Below are 20,524 nucleotides of genomic sequence, written 5' to 3' on the forward strand. Positions count from 1 at the left end.
TTAGACAATATTATCCAAAATGATTCCGTTTCATGATTGCTAAGTTAGTGTTGGTCAACATTTACGATTGGCATACTGTTGTTTGTAATTTAGCCGTTGAAATACAGGTGCTAACCAAACATGTTAGATTTACCAGTGAAGAAAAGTAAAGTTCCCTTCAGGTTTTAGGAACCTCTCTTGCCAATGCTAAGAACTGCTTCAATTTTAGAAAAAGAAACTTCTGATTATCTTTGACACGTTTTAAAGGATTAGGAAAAAGATAAAAAGCAGCTTACGTCCATACCTCTCTGGTTCCGCCCGATCTCGTCTGATCTCGGAAGCTAAGCAGAGCGGGGCCTGGTTAGTACCTGGATGGAAGACCGCCTGGGAATCCCAGGTGCCGTAAGCTTTTTCACTTCTCTCACCGAAAGCCGCCGAGCGCCGCAGATTGTACACCTACAAATTACAAAAAGTATATCACATTGTTGAAGAGATGCATGTTTAGTGTTGTTTTAACGTTGGATATGAAAGGCAATTAGACAATATTATCCAAAATGATTCCGTTTCATGGTTGCTAAATTAGTGTTGATCAACATTTAACAATTGGCATACTTTTGTTTGTAATTTAGCCGTTGAAATACAGGTGCTAACCCAACATGTTAGAATTGCCAGTGAAGAAAAGTAAAGTTACCTTCAGGCTTTAGGAACCTCTCTTGCCAATGCTAAGAACTGCTTCAATTTTAGAAAAAGAAACTTCTGATTATCTTTGACACGTTTTAAAGGATTAGGAAAAAGATGAAAAGCAGCTTACGTCCATACCTCTCTGGTTCCGCCCGATCTCGTCTGTTCTCGGAAGCTAAGCAGAGCAGGGCCTGGTTAGTACCTGGATGGAAGACCGCCTGGGAATCCCAGGTGCCGTAAGCTTTTTCACTTCTCTCTCCGAAAGCCGCCGAGCGCCGCAGATTGTACACCTGTTTTAACGTTGGATATGAAAGGAAATTAGACAATATTATCCAAAATGATTCCGTTTCATGATTGCTAAGTTAGTGTTGGTCAACATTTACGATTGGCATACTGTTGTTTGTAATTTAGCCGTTGAAATACAGGTGCTAACCCAACATGTTAGAATTGCCAGTGAAGAAAAGTAAAGTTACCTTCAGGCTTTAGGAACCTCTCTTGCCAATGCTAAGAACTGCTTCAATTTTAGAAAAAGAAACTTCTGATTATCTTTGACACGTTTTAAAGGATTAGGAAAAAGATGAAAAGCAGCTTACGTCCATACCTCTCTGGTTCCGCCCGATCTCGTCTGATCTCGGAAGCTAAGCAGAGCAGGGCCTGGTTAGTACCTGGATGGAAGACCGCCTGGGAATCCCAGGTGCCGTAAGCTTTTTCACTTCTCTCTCTGAAAGCCGCCCAGCGCCGTAGATTGTACACCTACACAATTGTAAAAAAAAATTCACATTGTAGAAGAGATGCAATAGGAAGAAGATGAAAGGTGGCTTACGTCCATACCATCGTCAGGCCATTTGAGGTGGCGGGGACTGCAATGGCCATTCACCGATTGGCTGGGACTCCTGGGCGGGTCTTCTCTAGTCCATCCAATTTTCGGCATGGGATGTCACAGCCTTCTTTGCATACCCTTATTTAACCCACACAAAGATGCCAACGGCAGGCGTGTCATAATTCATTGACGCATTATAAAGGATTAGGAAAAAGATAAAAAGCAGCTTACGGCCATACCTCTCTGGTTCCGCCCGATCTCGTCTGATCTCGGAAGCTAAGCAGAGCAGGGCCTGGTTAGTACCTGGATGGAAGACCGCCTGGGAATCCCAGGTGCCGTAAGCTTTTTCACTTCTCTCACCGAAAGCCGCCGAGCGCCGCAGATTGTACACCTACAAATTACAAAAAGTATATCACATTGTTGAAGAGATGCATGTTTAGTGTTGTTTTAACGTTGGATATGAAAGGCAATTAGACAATATTATCCAAAATGATTCCGTTTCATGGTTGCTAAATTAGTGTTGATCAACATTTAACAATTGGCATACTTTTGTTTGTAATTTAGCCGTTGAAATACAGGTGCTAACCCAACATGTTAGAATTGCCAGTGAAGAAAAGTAAAGTTACCTTCAGGTTTTAGAAACCTCTCTTGCCAATCCTAAGAACTGCTTCAATTTTAGAAAAAGAAACTCTTCTGATTATCTTTGACGCATTATAAAGGATTAGGAAAAAGATAAAAAGCAGCTTACGGCCATACCTCTCTGGTTCCGCCCGATCTCGTCTGATCTCGGAAGCTAAGCAGAGCAGGGCCTGGTTAGTACCTGGATGGAAGACCGCCTGGGAATCCCAGGTGCCGTAAGCTTTTTCACTTCTCTCTCTGAAAGCCGCCCAGCGCCGTAGCTTGTACACCTACACAATTGTAAAAAGTTTATCACATTGTAGAAGAGATGCAATAGGAAGAAGATGAAAGGTGGCTTACGTCCATACCATCATCAGGCCATTTGAGGTGGCGGGGACTGCAATGGCCATCCACCGATTGGCTGGGACTCCTGGGCGGGTCTTCTCTAGTCCATCCAATTTTCGCCATAGGATGTCACAGCCTTCTTTGCATACCCTTATTTAACCCACACAAAGATGCCAACGGCAGGCGTGACATAATTTTTTGACGCATTATAAAGGATTAGGAAAAAGATAAAAAGCAGCTTACGGCCATACCTCTCTGGTTCCGCCCGATCTCGTCTGATCTCGGATGCTAAGCAGAGCAGGGCCTGGTTAGTACCTGGATGGAAGACCGCCTGGGAATCCCAGGTGCCGTAAGCTTTTTCACTTCTCTCACCGAAAGCCGCCGAGCGCCGCAGATTGTACACCTACAAATTACAAAAAGTATATCACATTGTTGAAGAGATGCATGTTTAGTGTTGTTTTAACGTTGGATATGAAAGGAAATTAGACAATATTATCCAAAATGATTCCGTTTCATGATTGCTAAATTAGTGTTGATCAACATTTTACGATTGGCATACTATTGTTTGTAATTTAGCCGTTGAAATACAGGTGCTAACCCAACATGTTAGAATTGCCAGTGAAGAAAAGTAAAGTTACCTTCAGGCTTTAGGAACCTCTCTTGCCAATGCTAAGAACTGCTTCAATTTTAGAAAAAGAAACTTCTGATTATCTTTGACACGTTTTAAAGGATTAGGAAAAAGATGAAAAGCAGCTTACGTCCATACCTCTCTGGTTCCGCCCGATCTCGTCTGTTCTCGGAAGCTAAGCAGAGCAGGGCCTGGTTAGTACCTGGATGGAAGACCGCCTGGGAATCCCAGGTGCCGTAAGCTTTTTCACTTCTCTCTCCGAAAGCCGCCGAGCGCCGCAGATTGTACACCTGTTTTAACGTTGGATATGAAAGGAAATTAGACAATATTATCCAAAATGATTCCGTTTCATGATTGCTAAGTTAGTGTTGGTCAACATTTACGATTGGCATACTGTTGTTTGTAATTTAGCCGTTGAAATACAGGTGCTAACCCAACATGTTAGAATTGCCAGTGAAGAAAAGTAAAGTTACCTTCAGGCTTTAGGAACCTCTCTTGCCAATGCTAAGAACTGCTTCAATTTTAGAAAAAGAAACTTCTGATTATCTTTGACACGTTTTAAAGGATTAGGAAAAAGATGAAAAGCAGCTTACGTCCATACCTCTCTGGTTCCGCCCGATCTCGTCTGATCTCGGAAGCTAAGCAGAGCAGGGCCTGGTTAGTACCTGGATGGAAGACCGCCTGGGAATCCCAGGTGCCGTAAGCTTTTTCACTTCTCTCTCTGAAAGCCGCCCAGCGCCGTAGATTGTACACCTACACAATTGTAAAAAAAAATTCACATTGTAGAAGAGATGCAATAGGAAGAAGATGAAAGGTGGCTTACGTCCATACCATCGTCAGGCCATTTGAGGTGGCGGGGACTGCAATGGCCATTCACCGATTGGCTGGGACTCCTGGGCGGGTCTTCTCTAGTCCATCCAATTTTCGGCATGGGATGTCACAGCCTTCTTTGCATACCCTTATTTAACCCACACAAAGATGCCAACGGCAGGCGTGTCATAATTCATTGACGCATTATAAAGGATTAGGAAAAAGATAAAAAGCAGCTTACGGCCATACCTCTCTGGTTCCGCCCGATCTCGTCTGATCTCGGAAGCTAAGCAGAGCAGGGCCTGGTTAGTACCTGGATGGAAGACCGCCTGGGAATCCCAGGTGCCGTAAGCTTTTTCACTTCTCTCACCGAAAGCCGCCGAGCGCCGCAGATTGTACACCTACAAATTACAAAAAGTATATCACATTGTTGAAGAGATGCATGTTTAGTGTTGTTTTAACGTTGGATATGAAAGGCAATTAGACAATATTATCCAAAATGATTCCGTTTCATGGTTGCTAAATTAGTGTTGATCAACATTTAACAATTGGCATACTTTTGTTTGTAATTTAGCCGTTGAAATACAGGTGCTAACCCAACATGTTAGAATTGCCAGTGAAGAAAAGTAAAGTTACCTTCAGGTTTTAGAAACCTCTCTTGCCAATCCTAAGAACTGCTTCAATTTTAGAAAAAGAAACTCTTCTGATTATCTTTGACGCATTATAAAGGATTAGGAAAAAGATAAAAAGCAGCTTACGGCCATACCTCTCTGGTTCCGCCCGATCTCGTCTGATCTCGGAAGCTAAGCAGAGCAGGGCCTGGTTAGTACCTGGATGGAAGACCGCCTGGGAATCCCAGGTGCCGTAAGCTTTTTCACTTCTCTCTCTGAAAGCCGCCCAGCGCCGTAGCTTGTACACCTACACAATTGTAAAAAGTTTATCACATTGTAGAAGAGATGCAATAGGAAGAAGATGAAAGGTGGCTTACGTCCATACCATCATCAGGCCATTTGAGGTGGCGGGGACTGCAATGGCCATCCACCGATTGGCTGGGACTCCTGGGCGGGTCTTCTCTAGTCCATCCAATTTTCGCCATAGGATGTCACAGCCTTCTTTGCATACCCTTATTTAACCCACACAAAGATGCCAACGGCAGGCGTGACATAATTTTTTGACGCATTATAAAGGATTAGGAAAAAGATAAAAAGCAGCTTACGGCCATACCTCTCTGGTTCCGCCCGATCTCGTCTGATCTCGGATGCTAAGCAGAGCAGGGCCTGGTTAGTACCTGGATGGAAGACCGCCTGGGAATCCCAGGTGCCGTAAGCTTTTTCACTTCTCTCACCGAAAGCCGCCGAGCGCCGCAGATTGTACACCTACAAATTACAAAAAGTATATCACATTGTTGAAGAGATGCATGTTTAGTGTTGTTTTAACGTTGGATATGAAAGGAAATTAGACAATATTATCCAAAATGATTCCGTTTCATGATTGCTAAATTAGTGTTGATCAACATTTTACGATTGGCATACTATTGTTTGTAATTTAGCCGTTGAAATACAGGTGCTAACCAAACATGTTAGATTTACCAGTGAAGAAAAGTAAAGTTCCCTTCAGGTTTTAGGAACCTCTCTTGCCAATGCTAAGAACTGCTTCAATTTTAGAAAAAGAAACTTCTGATTATCTTTGACACGTTTTAAAGGATTAGGAAAAAGATAAAAAGCAGCTTACAGCCATACCTCTCTGGTTCCGCCCGATCTCGTCTGATCTCGGAAGCTAAGCAGAGCGGGGCCTGGTTAGTACCTGGATGGAAGACCGCCTGGGAATCCCAGGTGCCGTAAGCTTTTTCACTTCTCTCACCGAAAGCCGCCGAGCGCCGCAGATTGTACACCTACAAATTACAAAAAGTATATCACATTGTTGAAGAGATGCATGTTTAGTGTTGTTTTAACGTTGGATATGAAAGGCAATTAGACAATATTATCCAAAATGATTCCGTTTCATGGTTGCTAAATTAGTGTTGATCAACATTTAACAATTGGCATACTTTTGTTTGTAATTTAGCCGTTGAAATACAGGTGCTAACCCAACATGTTAGAATTGCCAGTGAAGAAAAGTAAAGTTACCTTCAGGCTTTAGGAACCTCTCTTGCCAATGCTAAGAACTGCTTCAATTTTAGAAAAAGAAACTTCTGATTATCTTTGACACGTTTTAAAGGATTAGGAAAAAGATGAAAAGCAGCTTACGTCCATACCTCTCTGGTTCCGCCCGATCTCGTCTGTTCTCGGAAGCTAAGCAGAGCAGGGCCTGGTTAGTACCTGGATGGAAGACCGCCTGGGAATCCCAGGTGCCGTAAGCTTTTTCACTTCTCTCTCCGAAAGCCGCCGAGCGCCGCAGATTGTACACCTGTTTTAACGTTGGATATGAAAGGAAATTAGACAATATTATCCAAAATGATTCCGTTTCATGATTGCTAAATTAGTGTTGGTCAACATTTACGATTGGCATACTGTTGTTTGTAATTTAGCCGTTGAAATACAGGTGCTAACCCAACATGTTAGAATTGCCAGTGAAGAAAAGTAAAGTTACCTTCAGGCTTTAGGAACCTCTCTTGCCAATGCTAAGAACTGCTTCAATTTTAGAAAAAGAAACTTCTGATTATCTTTGACACGTTTTAAAGGATTAGGAAAAAGATGAAAAGCAGCTTACGTCCATACCTCTCTGGTTCCGCCCGATCTCGTCTGTTCTCGGAAGCTAAGCAGAGCAGGGCCTGGTTAGTACCTGGATGGAAGACCGCCTGGGAATCCCAGGTGCCGTAAGCTTTTTCACTTCTCTCTCCGAAAGCCGCCGAGCGCCGCAGATTGTACACCTGTTTTAACGTTGGATATGAAAGGAAATTAGACAATATTATCCAAAATGATTCCGTTTCATGATTGCTAAGTTAGTGTTGGTCAACATTTACGATTGGCATACTGTTGTTTGTAATTTAGCCGTTGAAATACAGGTGCTAACCAAACATGTTAGATTTACCAGTGAAGAAAAGTAAAGTTCCCTTCAGGTTTTAGGAACCTCTCTTGCCAATGCTAAGAACTGCTTCAATTTTAGAAAAAGAAACTTCTGATTATCTTTGACACGTTTTAAAGGATTAGGAAAAAGATAAAAAGCAGCTTACAGCCATACCTCTCTGGTTCCGCCCGATCTCGTCTGATCTCGGAAGCTAAGCAGAGCGGGGCCTGGTTAGTACCTGGATGGAAGACCGCCTGGGAATCCCAGGTGCCGTAAGCTTTTTCACTTCTCTCACCGAAAGCCGCCGAGCGCCGCAGATTGTACACCTACAAATTACAAAAAGTATATCACATTGTTGAAGAGATGCATGTTTAGTGTTGTTTTAACGTTGGATATGAAAGGCAATTAGACAATATTATCCAAAACGATTCCGTTTCATGGTTGCTAAATTAGTGTTGATCAACATTTAACAATTGGCATACTTTTGTTTGTAATTTAGCCGTTGAAATACAGGTGCTAACCCAACATGTTAGAATTGCCAGTGAAGAAAAGTAAAGTTACCTTCAGGCTTTAGGAACCTCTCTTGCCAATGCTAAGAACTGCTTCAATTTTAGAAAAAGAAACTTCTGATTATCTTTGACACGTTTTAAAGGATTAGGAAAAAGATGAAAAGCAGCTTACGTCCATACCTCTCTGGTTCCGCCCGATCTCGTCTGTTCTCGGAAGCTAAGCAGAGCAGGGCCTGGTTAGTACCTGGATGGAAGACCGCCTGGGAATCCCAGGTGCCGTAAGCTTTTTCACTTCTCTCTCCGAAAGCCGCCGAGCGCCGCAGATTGTACACCTGTTTTAACGTTGGATATGAAAGGAAATTAGACAATATTATCCAAAATGATTCCGTTTCATGATTGCTAAATTAGTGTTGGTCAACATTTACGATTGGCATACTGTTGTTTGTAATTTAGCCGTTGAAATACAGGTGCTAACCCAACATGTTAGAATTGCCAGTGAAGAAAAGTAAAGTTACCTTCAGGCTTTAGGAACCTCTCTTGCCAATGCTAAGAACTGCTTCAATTTTAGAAAAAGAAACTTCTGATTATCTTTGACACGTTTTAAAGGATTAGGAAAAAGATGAAAAGCAGCTTACGTCCATACCTCTCTGGTTCCGCCCGATCTCGTCTGTTCTCGGAAGCTAAGCAGAGCAGGGCCTGGTTAGTACCTGGATGGAAGACCGCCTGGGAATCCCAGGTGCCGTAAGCTTTTTCACTTCTCTCTCCGAAAGCCGCCGAGCGCCGCAGATTGTACACCTGTTTTAACGTTGGATATGAAAGGAAATTAGACAATATTATCCAAAATGATTCCGTTTCATGATTGCTAAGTTAGTGTTGGTCAACATTTACGATTGGCATACTGTTGTTTGTAATTTAGCCGTTGAAATACAGGTGCTAACCCAACATGTTAGAATTGCCAGTGAAGAAAAGTAAAGTTACCTTCAGGCTTTAGGAACCTCTCTTGCCAATGCTAAGAACTGCTTCAATTTTAGAAAAAGAAACTTCTGATTATCTTTGACACGTTTTAAAGGATTAGGAAAAAGATGAAAAGCAGCTTACGGCCATACCTCTCTGGTTCCGCCCGATCTCGTCTGTTCTCGGAAGCTAAGCAGAGCAGGGCCTGGTTAGTACCTGGATGGAAGACCGCCTGGGAATCCCAGGTGCCGTAAGCTTTTTCACTTCTCTCTCCGAAAGCCGCCGAGCGCCGCAGATTGTACACCTGTTTTAACGTTGGATATGAAAGGAAATTAGACAATATTATCCAAAATGATTCCGTTTCATGATTGCTAAATTAGTGTTGGTCAACATTTACGATTGGCATACTGTTGTTTGTAATTTAGCCGTTGAAATACAGGTGCTAACCCAACATGTTAGAATTGCCAGTGAAGAAAAGTAAAGTTACCTTCAGGCTTTAGGAACCTCTCTTGCCAATGCTAAGAACTGCTTCAATTTTAGAAAAAGAAACTTCTGATTATCTTTGACACGTTTTAAAGGATTAGGAAAAAGATGAAAAGCAGCTTACGGCCATACCTCTCTGGTTCCGCCCGATCTCGTCTGATCTCGGAAGCTAAGCAGAGCAGGGCCTGGTTAGTACATGGATGGAAGACCGCCTGGGAATCCCAGGTGCCGTAAGCTTTTTCACTTCTCTCTCCGAAAGCCGCCGAGCGCCGCAGATTGTACACCTGTTTTAACGTTGGATATGAAAGGAAATTAGACAATATTATCCAAAATGATTCCGTTTCATGATTGCTAAGTTAGTGTTGGTCAACATTTACGATTGGCATACTGTTGTTTGTAATTTAGCCGTTGAAATACAGGTGCTAACCCAACATGTTAGAATTGCCAGTGAAGAAAAGTAAAGTTACCTTCAGGCTTTAGGAACCTCTCTTGCCAATGCTAAGAACTGCTTCAATTTTAGAAAAAGAAACTTCTGATTATCTTTGACACGTTTTAAAGGATTAGGAAAAAGATGAAAAGCAGCTTACGGCCATACCTCTCTGGTTCCGCCCGATCTCGTCTGTTCTCGGAAGCTAAGCAGAGCAGGGCCTGGTTAGTACCTGGATGGAAGACCGCCTGGGAATCCCAGGTGCCGTAAGCTTTTTCACTTCTCTCTCCGAAAGCCGCCGAGCGCCGCAGATTGTACACCTGTTTTAACGTTGGATATGAAAGGAAATTAGACAATATTATCCAAAATGATTCCGTTTCATGATTGCTAAATTAGTGTTGGTCAACATTTACGATTGGCATACTGTTGTTTGTAATTTAGCCGTTGAAATACAGGTGCTAACCCAACATGTTAGAATTGCCAGTGAAGAAAAGTAAAGTTACCTTCAGGCTTTAGGAACCTCTCTTGCCAATGCTAAGAACTGCTTCAATTTTAGAAAAAGAAACTTCTGATTATCTTTGACACGTTTTAAAGGATTAGGAAAAAGATGAAAAGCAGCTTACGGCCATACCTCTCTGGTTCCGCCCGATCTCGTCTGATCTCGGAAGCTAAGCAGAGCAGGGCCTGGTTAGTACATGGATGGAAGACCGCCTGGGAATCCCAGGTGCCGTAAGCTTTTTAACTTCTCTCTCTGAAAGCCGCCCAGCGCCGTAGATTGTACACCTACACAATTGTAAAAAAAAATTCACATTGTAGAAGAGATGCAATAGGAAGAAGATGAAAGGTGGCTTACGTCCATACCATCGTCAGGCCATTTGAGGTGGCGGGGACTGCAATGGCCATTCACCGATTGGCTGGGACTCCTGGGCGGGTCTTCTCTAGTCCATCCAATTTTCGGCATGGGATGTCACAGCCTTCTTTGCATACCCTTATTTAACCCACACAAAGATGCCAACGGCTGGCGTGTCATAATTCATTGACGCATTATAAAGGATTAGGAAAAAGATAAAAAGCAGCTTACGGCCATACCTCTCTGGTTCCGCCCGATCTCGTCTGATCTCGGAAGCTAAGCAGAGCAGGGCCTGGTTAGTACCTGGATGGAAGACCGCCTGGGAATCCCAGGTGCCGTAAGCTTTTTCACTTCTCTCTGAAAGCTGCAGAGCGCCGCAGATTGTACACCTACAAATTACAAAAAGTATATCACATTGTTGAAGAGATGCATGTTTAGTGTTGTTTTAACGTTGGATATGAAAGGCAATTAGACAATATTATCCAAAATGATTCCGTTTCATGGTTGCTAAATTAGTGTTGATCAACATTTAACAATTGGCATACTTTTGTTTGTAATTTAGCCGTTGAAATACAGGTGCTAACCCAACATGTTAGAATTGCCAGTGAAGAAAAGTAAAGTTACCTTCAGGTTTTAGAAACCTCTCTTGCCAATCCTAAGAACTGCTTCAATTTTAGAAAAAGAAACTCTTCTGATTATCTTTGACGCATTATAAAGGATTAGGAAAAAGATAAAAAGCAGCTTACGGCCATACCTCTCTGGTTCCGCCCGATCTCGTCTGATCTCGGAAGCTAAGCAGAGCAGGGCCTGGTTAGTACCTGGATGGAAGACCGCCTGGGAATCCCAGGTGCCGTAAGCTTTTTCACTTCTCTCTCTGAAAGCCGCCCAGCGCCGTAGCTTGTACACCTACACAATTGTAAAAAGTTTATCACATTGTAGAAGAGATGCAATAGGAAGAAGATGAAAGGTGGCTTACGTCCATACCATCATCAGGCCATTTGAGGTGGCGGGGACTGCAATGGCCATCCACCGATTGGCTGGGACTCCTGGGCGGGTCTTCTCTAGTCCATCCAATTTTCGCCATAGGATGTCACAGCCTTCTTTGCATACCCTTATTTAACCCACACAAAGATGCCAACGGCAGGCGTGACATAATTTTTTGACGCATTATAAAGGATTAGGAAAAAGATAAAAAGCAGCTTACGGCCATACCTCTCTGGTTCCGCCCGATCTCGTCTGATCTCGGATGCTAAGCAGAGCAGGGCCTGGTTAGTACCTGGATGGAAGACCGCCTGGGAATCCCAGGTGCCGTAAGCTTTTTCACTTCTCTCACCGAAAGCCGCCGAGCGCCGCAGATTGTACACCTACAAATTACAAAAAGTATATCACATTGTTGAAGAGATGCATGTTTAGTGTTGTTTTAACGTTGGATATGAAAGGAAATTAGACAATATTATCCAAAATGATTCCGTTTCATGATTGCTAAATTAGTGTTGATCAACATTTTACGATTGGCATACTATTGTTTGTAATTTAGCCGTTGAAATACAGGTGCTAACCAAACATGTTAGATTTACCAGTGAAGAAAAGTAAAGTTCCCTTCAGGTTTTAGGAACCTCTCTTGCCAATGCTAAGAACTGCTTCAATTTTAGAAAAAGAAACTTCTGATTATCTTTGACACGTTTTAAAGGATTAGGAAAAAGATAAAAAGCAGCTTACAGCCATACCTCTCTGGTTCCGCCCGATCTCGTCTGATCTCGGAAGCTAAGCAGAGCGGGGCCTGGTTAGTACCTGGATGGAAGACCGCCTGGGAATCCCAGGTGCCGTAAGCTTTTTCACTTCTCTCACCGAAAGCCGCCGAGCGCCGCAGATTGTACACCTACAAATTACAAAAAGTATATCACATTGTTGAAGAGATGCATGTTTAGTGTTGTTTTAACGTTGGATATGAAAGGCAATTAGACAATATTATCCAAAATGATTCCGTTTCATGGTTGCTAAATTAGTGTTGATCAACATTTAACAATTGGCATACTTTTGTTTGTAATTTAGCCGTTGAAATACAGGTGCTAACCCAACATGTTAGAATTGCCAGTGAAGAAAAGTAAAGTTACCTTCAGGCTTTAGGAACCTCTCTTGCCAATGCTAAGAACTGCTTCAATTTTAGAAAAAGAAACTTCTGATTATCTTTGACACGTTTTAAAGGATTAGGAAAAAGATGAAAAGCAGCTTACGTCCATACCTCTCTGGTTCCGCCCGATCTCGTCTGTTCTCGGAAGCTAAGCAGAGCAGGGCCTGGTTAGTACCTGGATGGAAGACCGCCTGGGAATCCCAGGTGCCGTAAGCTTTTTCACTTCTCTCTCCGAAAGCCGCCGAGCGCCGCAGATTGTACACCTGTTTTAACGTTGGATATGAAAGGAAATTAGACAATATTATCCAAAATGATTCCGTTTCATGATTGCTAAATTAGTGTTGGTCAACATTTACGATTGGCATACTGTTGTTTGTAATTTAGCCGTTGAAATACAGGTGCTAACCCAACATGTTAGAATTGCCAGTGAAGAAAAGTAAAGTTACCTTCAGGCTTTAGGAACCTCTCTTGCCAATGCTAAGAACTGCTTCAATTTTAGAAAAAGAAACTTCTGATTATCTTTGACACGTTTTAAAGGATTAGGAAAAAGATGAAAAGCAGCTTACGTCCATACCTCTCTGGTTCCGCCCGATCTCGTCTGTTCTCGGAAGCTAAGCAGAGCAGGGCCTGGTTAGTACCTGGATGGAAGACCGCCTGGGAATCCCAGGTGCCGTAAGCTTTTTCACTTCTCTCTCTGAAAGCCGCCCAGCGCCGTAGATTGTACACCTACACAATTGTAAAAAAAATTTCACATTGTAGAAGAGATGCAATAGGAAGAAGATGAAAGGTGGCTTACGTCCATACCATCGTCAGGCCATTTGAGGTGGCGGGGACTGCAATGGCCATTCACCGATTGGCTGGGACTCCTGGGCGGGTCTTCTCTAGTCCATCCAATTTTCGGCATGGGATGTCACAGCCTTCTTTGCATACCCTTATTTAACCCACACAAAGATGCCAACGGCTGGCGTGTCATAATTCATTGACGCATTATAAAGGATTAGGAAAAAGATAAAAAGCAGCTTACGGCCATACCTCTCTGGTTCCGCCCGATCTCGTCTGATCTCGGAAGCTAAGCAGAGCAGGGCCTGGTTAGTACCTGGATGGAAGACCGCCTGGGAATCCCAGGTGCCGTAAGCTTTTTCACTTCTCTCTGAAAGCTGCAGAGCGCCGCAGATTGTACACCTACAAATTACAAAAAGTATATCACATTGTTGAAGAGATGCATGTTTAGTGTTGTTTTAACGTTGGATATGAAAGGCAATTAGACAATATTATCCAAAATGATTCCGTTTCATGGTTGCTAAATTAGTGTTGATCAACATTTAACAATTGGCATACTTTTGTTTGTAATTTAGCCGTTGAAATACAGGTGCTAACCCAACATGTTAGAATTGCCAGTGAAGAAAAGTAAAGTTACCTTCAGGTTTTAGAAACCTCTCTTGCCAATCCTAAGAACTGCTTCAATTTTAGAAAAAGAAACTCTTCTGATTATCTTTGACGCATTATAAAGGATTAGGAAAAAGATAAAAAGCAGCTTACGGCCATACCTCTCTGGTTCCGCCCGATCTCGTCTGATCTCGGAAGCTAAGCAGAGCAGGGCCTGGTTAGTACCTGGATGGAAGACCGCCTGGGAATCCCAGGTGCCGTAAGCTTTTTCACTTCTCTCTCCGAAAGCCGCCGAGCGCCGCAGATTGTACACCTGTTTTAACGTTGGATATGAAAGGAAATTAGACAATATTATCCAAAATGATTCCGTTTCATGATTGCTAAATTAGTGTTGGTCAACATTTACCATTGGCATACTGTTGTTTGTAATTTACCCGTTGAAATACAGGTGCTAACCCAACATGTTAGAATTGCCAGTGAAGAAAAGTAAAGTTACCTTCAGGCTTTAGGAACCTCTCTTGCCAATGCTAAGAACTGCTTCAATTTTAGAAAAAGAAACTTCTGATTATCTTTGACACGTTTTAAAGGATTAGGAAAAAGATGAAAAGCAGCTTACGTCCATACCTCTCTGGTTCCGCCCGATCTCGTCTGATCTCGGAAGCTAAGCAGAGCAGGGCCTGGTTAGTACCTGGATGGAAGACCGCCTGGGAATCCCAGGTGCCGTAAGCTTTTTCACTTCTCTCTCTGAAAGCCGCCCAGCGCCGTAGATTGTACACCTACACAATTGTAAAAAAAAATTCACATTGTAGAAGAGATGCAATAGGAAGAAGATGAAAGGTGGCTTACGTCCATACCATCGTCAGGCCATTTGAGGTGGCGGGGACTGCAATGGCCATTCACCGATTGGCTGGGACTCCTGGGCGGGTCTTCTCTAGTCCATCCAATTTTCGGCATGGGATGTCACAGCCTTCTTTGCATACCCTTATTTAACCCACACAAAGATGCCAACGGCAGGCGTGTCATAATTCATTGACGCATTATAAAGGATTAGGAAAAAGATAAAAAGCAGCTTACGGCCATACCTCTCTGGTTCCGCCCGATCTCGTCTGATCTCGGAAGCTAAGCAGAGCAGGGCCTGGTTAGTACCTGGATGGAAGACCGCCTGGGAACACCTACAAATTACAAAAAGTATATCACATTGTTGAAGAGATGCATGTTTAGTGTTGTTTTAACGTTGGATATGAAAGGAAATTAGACAATATTATCCAAAATGATTCCGTTTCATGATTGCTAAATTGGTGTTGATCAACATTTTACGATTGGCATACTATTGTTTGTAATTTAGCCGTTGAAATACAGGTGCTAACCAAACATGTTAGATTTACCAGTGAAGAAAAGTAAAGTTACCTTCAGGTTTTAGGAACCTCTCTTGCCAATGCTAAGAACTGCTTCAATTTTAGAAAAAGAAACTTCTGATTATCTTTGACACGTTTTAAAGGATTAGGAAAAAGATAAAAAGCAGCTTACAGCCATACCTCTCTGGTTCCGCCCGATCTCGTCTGATCTCGGAAGCTAAGCAGAGCGGGGCCTGGTTAGTACCTGGATGGAAGACCGCCTGGGAATCCCAGGTGCCGTAAGCTTTTTCACTTCTCTCACCGAAAGCCGCCGAGCGCCGCAGATTGTACACCTACAAATTACAAAAAGTATATCACATTGTTGAAGAGATGCATGTTTAGTGTTGTTTTAACGTTGGATATGAAAGGCAATTAGACAATATTATCCAAAATGATTCCGTTTCATGGTTGCTAAATTAGTGTTGATCAACATTTAACAATTGGCATACTTTTGTTTGTAATTTAGCCGTTGAAATACAGGTGCTAACCCAACATGTTAGAATTGCCAGTGAAGAAAAGTAAAGTTACCTTCAGGTTTTAGAAACCTCTCTTGCCAATCCTAAGAACTGCTTCAATTTTAGAAAAAGAAACTCTTCTGATTATCTTTGACGCATTATAAAGGATTAGGAAAAAGATAAAAAGCAGCTTACGGCCATACCTCTCTGGTTCCGCCCGATCTCGTCTGATCTCGGAAGCTAAGCAGAGCAGGGCCTGGTTAGTACCTGGATGGAAGACCGCCTGGGAATCCCAGGTGCCGTAAGCTTTTTCACTTCTCTCTCTGAAAGCCGCCCAGCGCCGTAGCTTGTACACCTACACAATTGTAAAAAGTTTATCACATTGTAGAAGAGATGCAATAGGAAGAAGATGAAAGGTGGCTTACGTCCATACCATCGTCAGGCCATTTGAGGTGGCGGGGACTGCAATGGCCATTCACCGATTGGCTGGGACTCCTGGGCGGGTCTTCTCTAGTCCATCCAATTTTCGGCATGGGATGTCACAGCCTTCTTTGCATACCCTTATTTAACCCACACAAAGATGCCAACGGCAGGCGTGTCATAATTCATTGACGCATTATAAAGGATTAGGAAAAAGATAAAAAGCAGCTTACGGCCATACCTCTCTGGTTCCGCCCGATCTCGTCTGATCTCGGAAGCTAAGCAGAGCAGGGCCTGGTTAGTACCTGGATGGAAGACCGCCTGGGAATCCCAGGTGCCGTAAGCTTTTTCACTTCTCTCTCCGAAAGCCGCCGAGCGCCGCAGATTGTACACCTGTTTTAACGTTGGATATGAAAGGAAATTAGACAATATTATCCAAAATGATTCCGTTTCATGATTGCTAAATTAGTGTTGGTCAACATTTACGATTGGCATACTGTTGTTTGTAATTTAGCCGTTGAAATACAGGTGCTAACCCAACATGTTAGAATTGCCAGTGAAGAAAAGTAAAGTTACCTTCAGGCTTTAGGAACCTCTCTTGCCAATGCTAAGAACTGCTTCAATTTTAGAAAAAGAAACTTCTGATTATCTTTGACACGTTTTAAAGGATTAGGAAAAAGATGAAAAGCAGCTTACGTCCATACCTCTCTGGTTCCGCCCGATCTCGTCTGTTCTCGGAAGCTAAGCAGAGCAGGGCCTGGTTAGTACCTGGATGGAAGACCGCCTGGGAATCCCAGGTGCCGTAAGCTTTTTCACTTCTCTCTCTGAAAGCCGCCCAGCGCCGTAAATTGTACACCTACACAATTGTAAAAAAAAATTCACATTGTAGAAGAGATGCAATAGGAAGAAGATGAAAGGTGGCTTACGTCCGTACCATCGTCAGGCCATTTGAGGTGGCGGGGACTGCAATGGCCATTCACCGATTGGCTGGGACCCCTGGGCGGGTCTTCTCTAGTCCATCCAATTTTCGGCATGGGATGTCACAGCCTTCTTTGCATACCCTTATTTAACCCACACAAAGATGCCAACGGCAGGCGTGTCATAATTCATTGACGCATTATAAAGGATTAGGAAAAAGATAAAAAGCAGCTTACGGCCATACCTCTCTGGTTCCGCCCGATCTCGTCTGATCTCGGAAGCTAAGCAGAGCAGGGCCTGGTTAGTACCTGGATGGAAGACCGCCTGGGAATCTCAGGTGCCGTAAGCTTTTTCACTTCTCTCTCCGAAAGCCGCCGAGCGCCGCAGATTGTACACCTGTTTTAACGTTGGATATGAAAGGAAATTAGACAATATTATCCAAAATGATTCCGTTTCATGATTGCTAAATTAGTGTTGATCAACATTTAACAATTGGCATACTTTTGTTTGTAATTTAGCCGTTGAAATACAGGTGCTAACCAAACATGTTAGATTTACCAGTGAAGAAAAGTAAAGTTCCCTTTAGGTTTTAGGAACCTCTCTTGCCAATGCTAAGAACTGCTTCAATTTTAGAAAAAGAAACTTCTGATTATCTTTGACACGTTTTAAAGGATTAGGAAAAAGATGAAAAGCAGCTTACGGCCATACCTCTCTGGTTCCGCCCGATCTCGTATGATCTCGGAAGCTAAGCAGAGCAGGGCCTGGTTAGTACCTGGATGGAAGACCGCCTGGGAATCCCAGGTGCCGTAAGCTTTTTAACTTCTCTCTCTGAAAGCCGCCCAGCGCCGTAGATTGTACACCTACACAATTGTAAAAAAAAATTCACATTGTAGAAGAGATGCAATAGGAAGAAGATGAAAGGTGGCTTACGTCCATACCATCGTCAGGCCATTTGAGGTGGCGGGGACTGCAATGGCCATTCACCGATTGGCTGGGACTCCTGGGCGGGTCTTCTCTAGTCCATCCAATTTTCGGCATGGGATGTCACAGCCTTCTTTGCATACCCTTATTTAACCCACACAAAGATGCCAACGGCAGGCGTGTCATAATTCATTGACGCATTATAAAGGATTAGGAAAAAGATAAAAAGCAGCTTACGGCCATACCTCTCTGGTTCCGCCCGATCTCGTCTGATCTCGGAAGCTAAGCAGAGCAGGGCCTGGTTAGTACCTGGATGGAAGACCGCCTGGGAATCCCAGGTGCCGTAAGCTTTTTCACTTCTCTCTCCGAAAGCCGCCGAGCGCCGCAGATTGTACACCTGTTTTAACGTTGGATATGAAAGGAAATTAGACAATATTATCCAAAATGATTCCGTTTCATGATTGCTAAATTAGTGTTGGTCAACATTTACGATTGGCATACTGTTGTTTGTAATTTAGCCGTTGAAATACAGGTGCTAACCCAACATGTTAGAATTGCCAGTGAAGAAAAGTAAAGTTACCTTCAGGCTTTAGGAACCTCTCTTGCCAATGCTAAGAACTGCTTCAATTTTAGAAAAAGAAACTTCTGATTATCTTTGACACGTTTTAAAGGATTAGGAAAAAGATGAAAAGCAGCTTACGTCCATACCTCTCTGGTTCCGCCCGATCTCGTCTGATCTCGGAAGCTAAGCAGAGCAGGGCCTGGTTAGTACCTGGATGGAAGACCGCCTGGGAATCCCAGGTGCCGTAAGCTTTTTCACTTCTCTCTCTGAAAGCCGCCCAGCGCCGTAGATTGTACACCTACACAATTGTAAAAAAAAATTCACATTGTAGAAGAGATGCAATAGGAAGAAGATGAAAGGTGGCTTACGTCCATACCATCGTCAGGCCATTTGAGGTGGCGGGGACTGCAATGGCCATTCACCGATTTGCTGGGACTCCTGGGCGGGTCTTCTCTAGTCCATCCAATTTTCGGCATGGGATGTCACAGCCTTCTTTGCATACCCTTATTTAACCCACACAAAGATGCCAACGGCAGGCGTGTCATAATTCATTGACGCATTATAAAGGATTAGGAAAAAGATAAAAAGCAGCTTACGGCCATACCTCTCTGGTTCCGCCCGATCTCGTCTGATCTCGGAAGCTAAGCAGAGCAGGGCCTGGTTAGTACCTGGATGGAAGACCGCCTGGGAATCCCAGGTGCCGTAAGCTTTTTCACTTCTCTCTCCGAAAGCCGCCGAGCGCCGCAGATTGTACACCTGTTTTAACGTTGGATATGAAAGGAAATTAGACAATATTATCCAAAATGATTCCGTTTCATGATTGCTAAATTAGTGTTGGTCAACATTTACGATTGGCATACTGTTGTTTGTAATTTAGCCGTTGAAATACAGGTGCTAACCCAACATGTTAGAATTGCCAGTGAAGAAAAGTAAAGTTACCTTCAGGCTTTAGGAACCTCTCTTGCCAATGCTAAGAACTGCTTCAATTTTAGAAAAAGAAACTTCTGATTATCTTTGACACGTTTTAAAGGATTAGGAAAAAGATGAAAAGCAGCTTACGTCCATACCTCTCTGGTTCCGCCCGATCTCGTCTGTTCTCGGAAGCTAAGCAGAGCAGGGCCTGGTTAGTACCTGGATGGAAGACCGCCTGGGAACCCCAGGTGCCGTAAGCTTTTTCACTTCTCTCTCTGAAAGCCGCCCAGCGCCGTAGATTGTACACCTACACAATTGTAAAAAAAATTTCACATTGTAGAAGAGATGCAATAGGAAGAAGATGAAAGGTGGCTTACGTCCGTACCATCGTCAGGCCATTTGAGGTGGCGGGGACTGCAATGGCCATTCACCGATTGGCTGGGACTCCTGGGCGGGTCTTCTCTAGTCCATCCAATTTTCGGCTTGGGATGTCACAGCCTTCTTTGCATACCCTTATTTAACCCACACAAAGATGCCAACGGCTGGCGTGTCATAATTCATTGACGCATTATAAAGGATTAGGAAAAAGATAAAAAGCAGCTTACGGCCATACCTCTCTGGTTCCGCCCGATCTCGTCTGATCTCGGAAGCTAAGCAGAGCAGGGCCTGGTTAGTACCTGGATGGAAGACCGCCTGGGAATCCCAGGTGCCGTAAGCTTTTTCACTTCTCTCTCCGAAAGCCGCCGAGCGCCGCAGATTGTACACCTGTTTTAACGTTGGATATGAAAGGAAATTAGACAATATTATCCAAAATGATTCCGTTTCATGATTGCTAAATTAGTGTTGATCAACATTTACGATTGGCATACTGTTGTTTGTAATTTAGCCGTTGAAATACAGGTGCTAACCCAACATGTTAGAATTGCCAGTGAAGAAAAGTAAAGTTACCTTCAGGCTTTAGGAACCTCTCTTGCCAATGCTAAGAACTGCTTCAATTTTAGAAAAAGAAACTTCTGATTATCTTTGACACGTTTTAAAGGATTAAGAAAAAGATGAAAAGCAGCTTACGTCCATACCTCTCTGGTTCCGCCCGATCTCGTCTGATCTCGGAAGCTAAGCAGAGCAGGGCCTGGTTAGTACCTGGATGGAAGACCGCCTGGGAATCCCAGGTGCCGTAAGCTTTTTCACTTCTCTCTCTGAAAGCCGCCCAGCGCCGTAAATTGTACACCTACACAATTGTAAAAAAAAATTCACATTGTAGAAGAGATGCAATAGGAAGAAGATGAAAGGTGGCTTACGTCCGTACCATCGTCAG

The 20,524-nt window shown here is 43.3% G+C and overlaps 42 non-coding genes across 42 annotated transcripts; all 42 read left to right on the forward strand.

Annotated features, from left to right (window-relative positions):
* Positions 1–269: 269 nt before the first annotated feature.
* LOC134121960 (5S ribosomal RNA) lies at positions 270–388 on the forward strand. Its single transcript, XR_009953501.1, has one exon. It is a non-coding gene; the product is annotated as a 5S ribosomal RNA (ribosomal RNA).
* A 396-nt stretch (positions 389–784) lies between these two features.
* Positions 785–903, forward strand: LOC134122186 (5S ribosomal RNA). Its single transcript, XR_009953727.1, has one exon. It is a non-coding gene; the product is annotated as a 5S ribosomal RNA (ribosomal RNA).
* Positions 904–1,247: 344 nt separating this feature from the next.
* LOC134121706 (5S ribosomal RNA) lies at positions 1,248–1,366 on the forward strand. The gene has a single exon (XR_009953247.1). It is a non-coding gene; the product is annotated as a 5S ribosomal RNA (ribosomal RNA).
* Positions 1,367–1,705: 339 nt separating this feature from the next.
* LOC134122753 (5S ribosomal RNA) lies at positions 1,706–1,824 on the forward strand. Its single transcript, XR_009954269.1, has one exon. It is a non-coding gene; the product is annotated as a 5S ribosomal RNA (ribosomal RNA).
* Positions 1,825–2,222: 398 nt separating this feature from the next.
* On the forward strand, positions 2,223–2,341 carry LOC134122754 (5S ribosomal RNA). Its single transcript, XR_009954270.1, has one exon. It is a non-coding gene; the product is annotated as a 5S ribosomal RNA (ribosomal RNA).
* A 339-nt stretch (positions 2,342–2,680) lies between these two features.
* On the forward strand, positions 2,681–2,799 carry LOC134121576 (5S ribosomal RNA). Its single transcript, XR_009953117.1, has one exon. It is a non-coding gene; the product is annotated as a 5S ribosomal RNA (ribosomal RNA).
* A 396-nt stretch (positions 2,800–3,195) lies between these two features.
* Positions 3,196–3,314, forward strand: LOC134122187 (5S ribosomal RNA). Its single transcript, XR_009953728.1, has one exon. It is a non-coding gene; the product is annotated as a 5S ribosomal RNA (ribosomal RNA).
* A 344-nt stretch (positions 3,315–3,658) lies between these two features.
* LOC134121707 (5S ribosomal RNA) lies at positions 3,659–3,777 on the forward strand. The gene has a single exon (XR_009953248.1). It is a non-coding gene; the product is annotated as a 5S ribosomal RNA (ribosomal RNA).
* A 339-nt stretch (positions 3,778–4,116) lies between these two features.
* Positions 4,117–4,235, forward strand: LOC134122755 (5S ribosomal RNA). The gene has a single exon (XR_009954271.1). It is a non-coding gene; the product is annotated as a 5S ribosomal RNA (ribosomal RNA).
* A 398-nt stretch (positions 4,236–4,633) lies between these two features.
* LOC134122756 (5S ribosomal RNA) lies at positions 4,634–4,752 on the forward strand. The gene has a single exon (XR_009954272.1). It is a non-coding gene; the product is annotated as a 5S ribosomal RNA (ribosomal RNA).
* A 339-nt stretch (positions 4,753–5,091) lies between these two features.
* LOC134121577 (5S ribosomal RNA) lies at positions 5,092–5,210 on the forward strand. The gene has a single exon (XR_009953118.1). It is a non-coding gene; the product is annotated as a 5S ribosomal RNA (ribosomal RNA).
* A 396-nt stretch (positions 5,211–5,606) lies between these two features.
* On the forward strand, positions 5,607–5,725 carry LOC134122020 (5S ribosomal RNA). The gene has a single exon (XR_009953561.1). It is a non-coding gene; the product is annotated as a 5S ribosomal RNA (ribosomal RNA).
* Positions 5,726–6,121: 396 nt separating this feature from the next.
* LOC134122188 (5S ribosomal RNA) lies at positions 6,122–6,240 on the forward strand. The gene has a single exon (XR_009953729.1). It is a non-coding gene; the product is annotated as a 5S ribosomal RNA (ribosomal RNA).
* A 344-nt stretch (positions 6,241–6,584) lies between these two features.
* LOC134122189 (5S ribosomal RNA) lies at positions 6,585–6,703 on the forward strand. The gene has a single exon (XR_009953730.1). It is a non-coding gene; the product is annotated as a 5S ribosomal RNA (ribosomal RNA).
* Positions 6,704–7,047: 344 nt separating this feature from the next.
* On the forward strand, positions 7,048–7,166 carry LOC134122021 (5S ribosomal RNA). Its single transcript, XR_009953562.1, has one exon. It is a non-coding gene; the product is annotated as a 5S ribosomal RNA (ribosomal RNA).
* A 396-nt stretch (positions 7,167–7,562) lies between these two features.
* Positions 7,563–7,681, forward strand: LOC134122191 (5S ribosomal RNA). Its single transcript, XR_009953732.1, has one exon. It is a non-coding gene; the product is annotated as a 5S ribosomal RNA (ribosomal RNA).
* Positions 7,682–8,025: 344 nt separating this feature from the next.
* Positions 8,026–8,144, forward strand: LOC134122192 (5S ribosomal RNA). Its single transcript, XR_009953733.1, has one exon. It is a non-coding gene; the product is annotated as a 5S ribosomal RNA (ribosomal RNA).
* Positions 8,145–8,488: 344 nt separating this feature from the next.
* On the forward strand, positions 8,489–8,607 carry LOC134121595 (5S ribosomal RNA). Its single transcript, XR_009953136.1, has one exon. It is a non-coding gene; the product is annotated as a 5S ribosomal RNA (ribosomal RNA).
* A 344-nt stretch (positions 8,608–8,951) lies between these two features.
* Positions 8,952–9,070, forward strand: LOC134121541 (5S ribosomal RNA). The gene has a single exon (XR_009953082.1). It is a non-coding gene; the product is annotated as a 5S ribosomal RNA (ribosomal RNA).
* A 344-nt stretch (positions 9,071–9,414) lies between these two features.
* LOC134121596 (5S ribosomal RNA) lies at positions 9,415–9,533 on the forward strand. The gene has a single exon (XR_009953137.1). It is a non-coding gene; the product is annotated as a 5S ribosomal RNA (ribosomal RNA).
* Positions 9,534–9,877: 344 nt separating this feature from the next.
* On the forward strand, positions 9,878–9,996 carry LOC134121542 (5S ribosomal RNA). The gene has a single exon (XR_009953083.1). It is a non-coding gene; the product is annotated as a 5S ribosomal RNA (ribosomal RNA).
* Positions 9,997–10,335: 339 nt separating this feature from the next.
* LOC134122757 (5S ribosomal RNA) lies at positions 10,336–10,454 on the forward strand. Its single transcript, XR_009954273.1, has one exon. It is a non-coding gene; the product is annotated as a 5S ribosomal RNA (ribosomal RNA).
* Positions 10,455–10,850: 396 nt separating this feature from the next.
* Positions 10,851–10,969, forward strand: LOC134122759 (5S ribosomal RNA). Its single transcript, XR_009954274.1, has one exon. It is a non-coding gene; the product is annotated as a 5S ribosomal RNA (ribosomal RNA).
* Positions 10,970–11,308: 339 nt separating this feature from the next.
* On the forward strand, positions 11,309–11,427 carry LOC134121578 (5S ribosomal RNA). The gene has a single exon (XR_009953119.1). It is a non-coding gene; the product is annotated as a 5S ribosomal RNA (ribosomal RNA).
* Positions 11,428–11,823: 396 nt separating this feature from the next.
* Positions 11,824–11,942, forward strand: LOC134122022 (5S ribosomal RNA). Its single transcript, XR_009953563.1, has one exon. It is a non-coding gene; the product is annotated as a 5S ribosomal RNA (ribosomal RNA).
* A 396-nt stretch (positions 11,943–12,338) lies between these two features.
* Positions 12,339–12,457, forward strand: LOC134122193 (5S ribosomal RNA). Its single transcript, XR_009953734.1, has one exon. It is a non-coding gene; the product is annotated as a 5S ribosomal RNA (ribosomal RNA).
* Positions 12,458–12,801: 344 nt separating this feature from the next.
* Positions 12,802–12,920, forward strand: LOC134122194 (5S ribosomal RNA). The gene has a single exon (XR_009953735.1). It is a non-coding gene; the product is annotated as a 5S ribosomal RNA (ribosomal RNA).
* Positions 12,921–13,259: 339 nt separating this feature from the next.
* On the forward strand, positions 13,260–13,378 carry LOC134122760 (5S ribosomal RNA). Its single transcript, XR_009954275.1, has one exon. It is a non-coding gene; the product is annotated as a 5S ribosomal RNA (ribosomal RNA).
* Positions 13,379–13,774: 396 nt separating this feature from the next.
* On the forward strand, positions 13,775–13,893 carry LOC134122762 (5S ribosomal RNA). Its single transcript, XR_009954277.1, has one exon. It is a non-coding gene; the product is annotated as a 5S ribosomal RNA (ribosomal RNA).
* Positions 13,894–14,237: 344 nt separating this feature from the next.
* On the forward strand, positions 14,238–14,356 carry LOC134121708 (5S ribosomal RNA). The gene has a single exon (XR_009953249.1). It is a non-coding gene; the product is annotated as a 5S ribosomal RNA (ribosomal RNA).
* A 792-nt stretch (positions 14,357–15,148) lies between these two features.
* Positions 15,149–15,267, forward strand: LOC134122023 (5S ribosomal RNA). Its single transcript, XR_009953564.1, has one exon. It is a non-coding gene; the product is annotated as a 5S ribosomal RNA (ribosomal RNA).
* Positions 15,268–15,665: 398 nt separating this feature from the next.
* Positions 15,666–15,784, forward strand: LOC134122763 (5S ribosomal RNA). The gene has a single exon (XR_009954278.1). It is a non-coding gene; the product is annotated as a 5S ribosomal RNA (ribosomal RNA).
* Positions 15,785–16,123: 339 nt separating this feature from the next.
* On the forward strand, positions 16,124–16,242 carry LOC134122764 (5S ribosomal RNA). Its single transcript, XR_009954279.1, has one exon. It is a non-coding gene; the product is annotated as a 5S ribosomal RNA (ribosomal RNA).
* Positions 16,243–16,586: 344 nt separating this feature from the next.
* On the forward strand, positions 16,587–16,705 carry LOC134122195 (5S ribosomal RNA). The gene has a single exon (XR_009953736.1). It is a non-coding gene; the product is annotated as a 5S ribosomal RNA (ribosomal RNA).
* A 339-nt stretch (positions 16,706–17,044) lies between these two features.
* LOC134121477 (5S ribosomal RNA) lies at positions 17,045–17,163 on the forward strand. Its single transcript, XR_009953018.1, has one exon. It is a non-coding gene; the product is annotated as a 5S ribosomal RNA (ribosomal RNA).
* Positions 17,164–17,508: 345 nt separating this feature from the next.
* On the forward strand, positions 17,509–17,627 carry LOC134121508 (5S ribosomal RNA). Its single transcript, XR_009953049.1, has one exon. It is a non-coding gene; the product is annotated as a 5S ribosomal RNA (ribosomal RNA).
* A 339-nt stretch (positions 17,628–17,966) lies between these two features.
* LOC134122765 (5S ribosomal RNA) lies at positions 17,967–18,085 on the forward strand. The gene has a single exon (XR_009954280.1). It is a non-coding gene; the product is annotated as a 5S ribosomal RNA (ribosomal RNA).
* Positions 18,086–18,429: 344 nt separating this feature from the next.
* LOC134121709 (5S ribosomal RNA) lies at positions 18,430–18,548 on the forward strand. Its single transcript, XR_009953250.1, has one exon. It is a non-coding gene; the product is annotated as a 5S ribosomal RNA (ribosomal RNA).
* A 339-nt stretch (positions 18,549–18,887) lies between these two features.
* LOC134122766 (5S ribosomal RNA) lies at positions 18,888–19,006 on the forward strand. The gene has a single exon (XR_009954281.1). It is a non-coding gene; the product is annotated as a 5S ribosomal RNA (ribosomal RNA).
* A 344-nt stretch (positions 19,007–19,350) lies between these two features.
* On the forward strand, positions 19,351–19,469 carry LOC134122306 (5S ribosomal RNA). The gene has a single exon (XR_009953846.1). It is a non-coding gene; the product is annotated as a 5S ribosomal RNA (ribosomal RNA).
* A 339-nt stretch (positions 19,470–19,808) lies between these two features.
* LOC134122767 (5S ribosomal RNA) lies at positions 19,809–19,927 on the forward strand. The gene has a single exon (XR_009954282.1). It is a non-coding gene; the product is annotated as a 5S ribosomal RNA (ribosomal RNA).
* Positions 19,928–20,271: 344 nt separating this feature from the next.
* Positions 20,272–20,390, forward strand: LOC134121710 (5S ribosomal RNA). The gene has a single exon (XR_009953251.1). It is a non-coding gene; the product is annotated as a 5S ribosomal RNA (ribosomal RNA).
* The last annotated feature ends 134 nt before the right edge of the window (positions 20,391–20,524 follow it).

This window comes from Pungitius pungitius, unplaced genomic scaffold, assembly GCF_949316345.1.
Source record: "Pungitius pungitius unplaced genomic scaffold, fPunPun2.1 scaffold_28, whole genome shotgun sequence".
NCBI classification, from domain to species: Eukaryota; Metazoa; Chordata; class Actinopteri; order Perciformes; family Gasterosteidae; genus Pungitius; species Pungitius pungitius.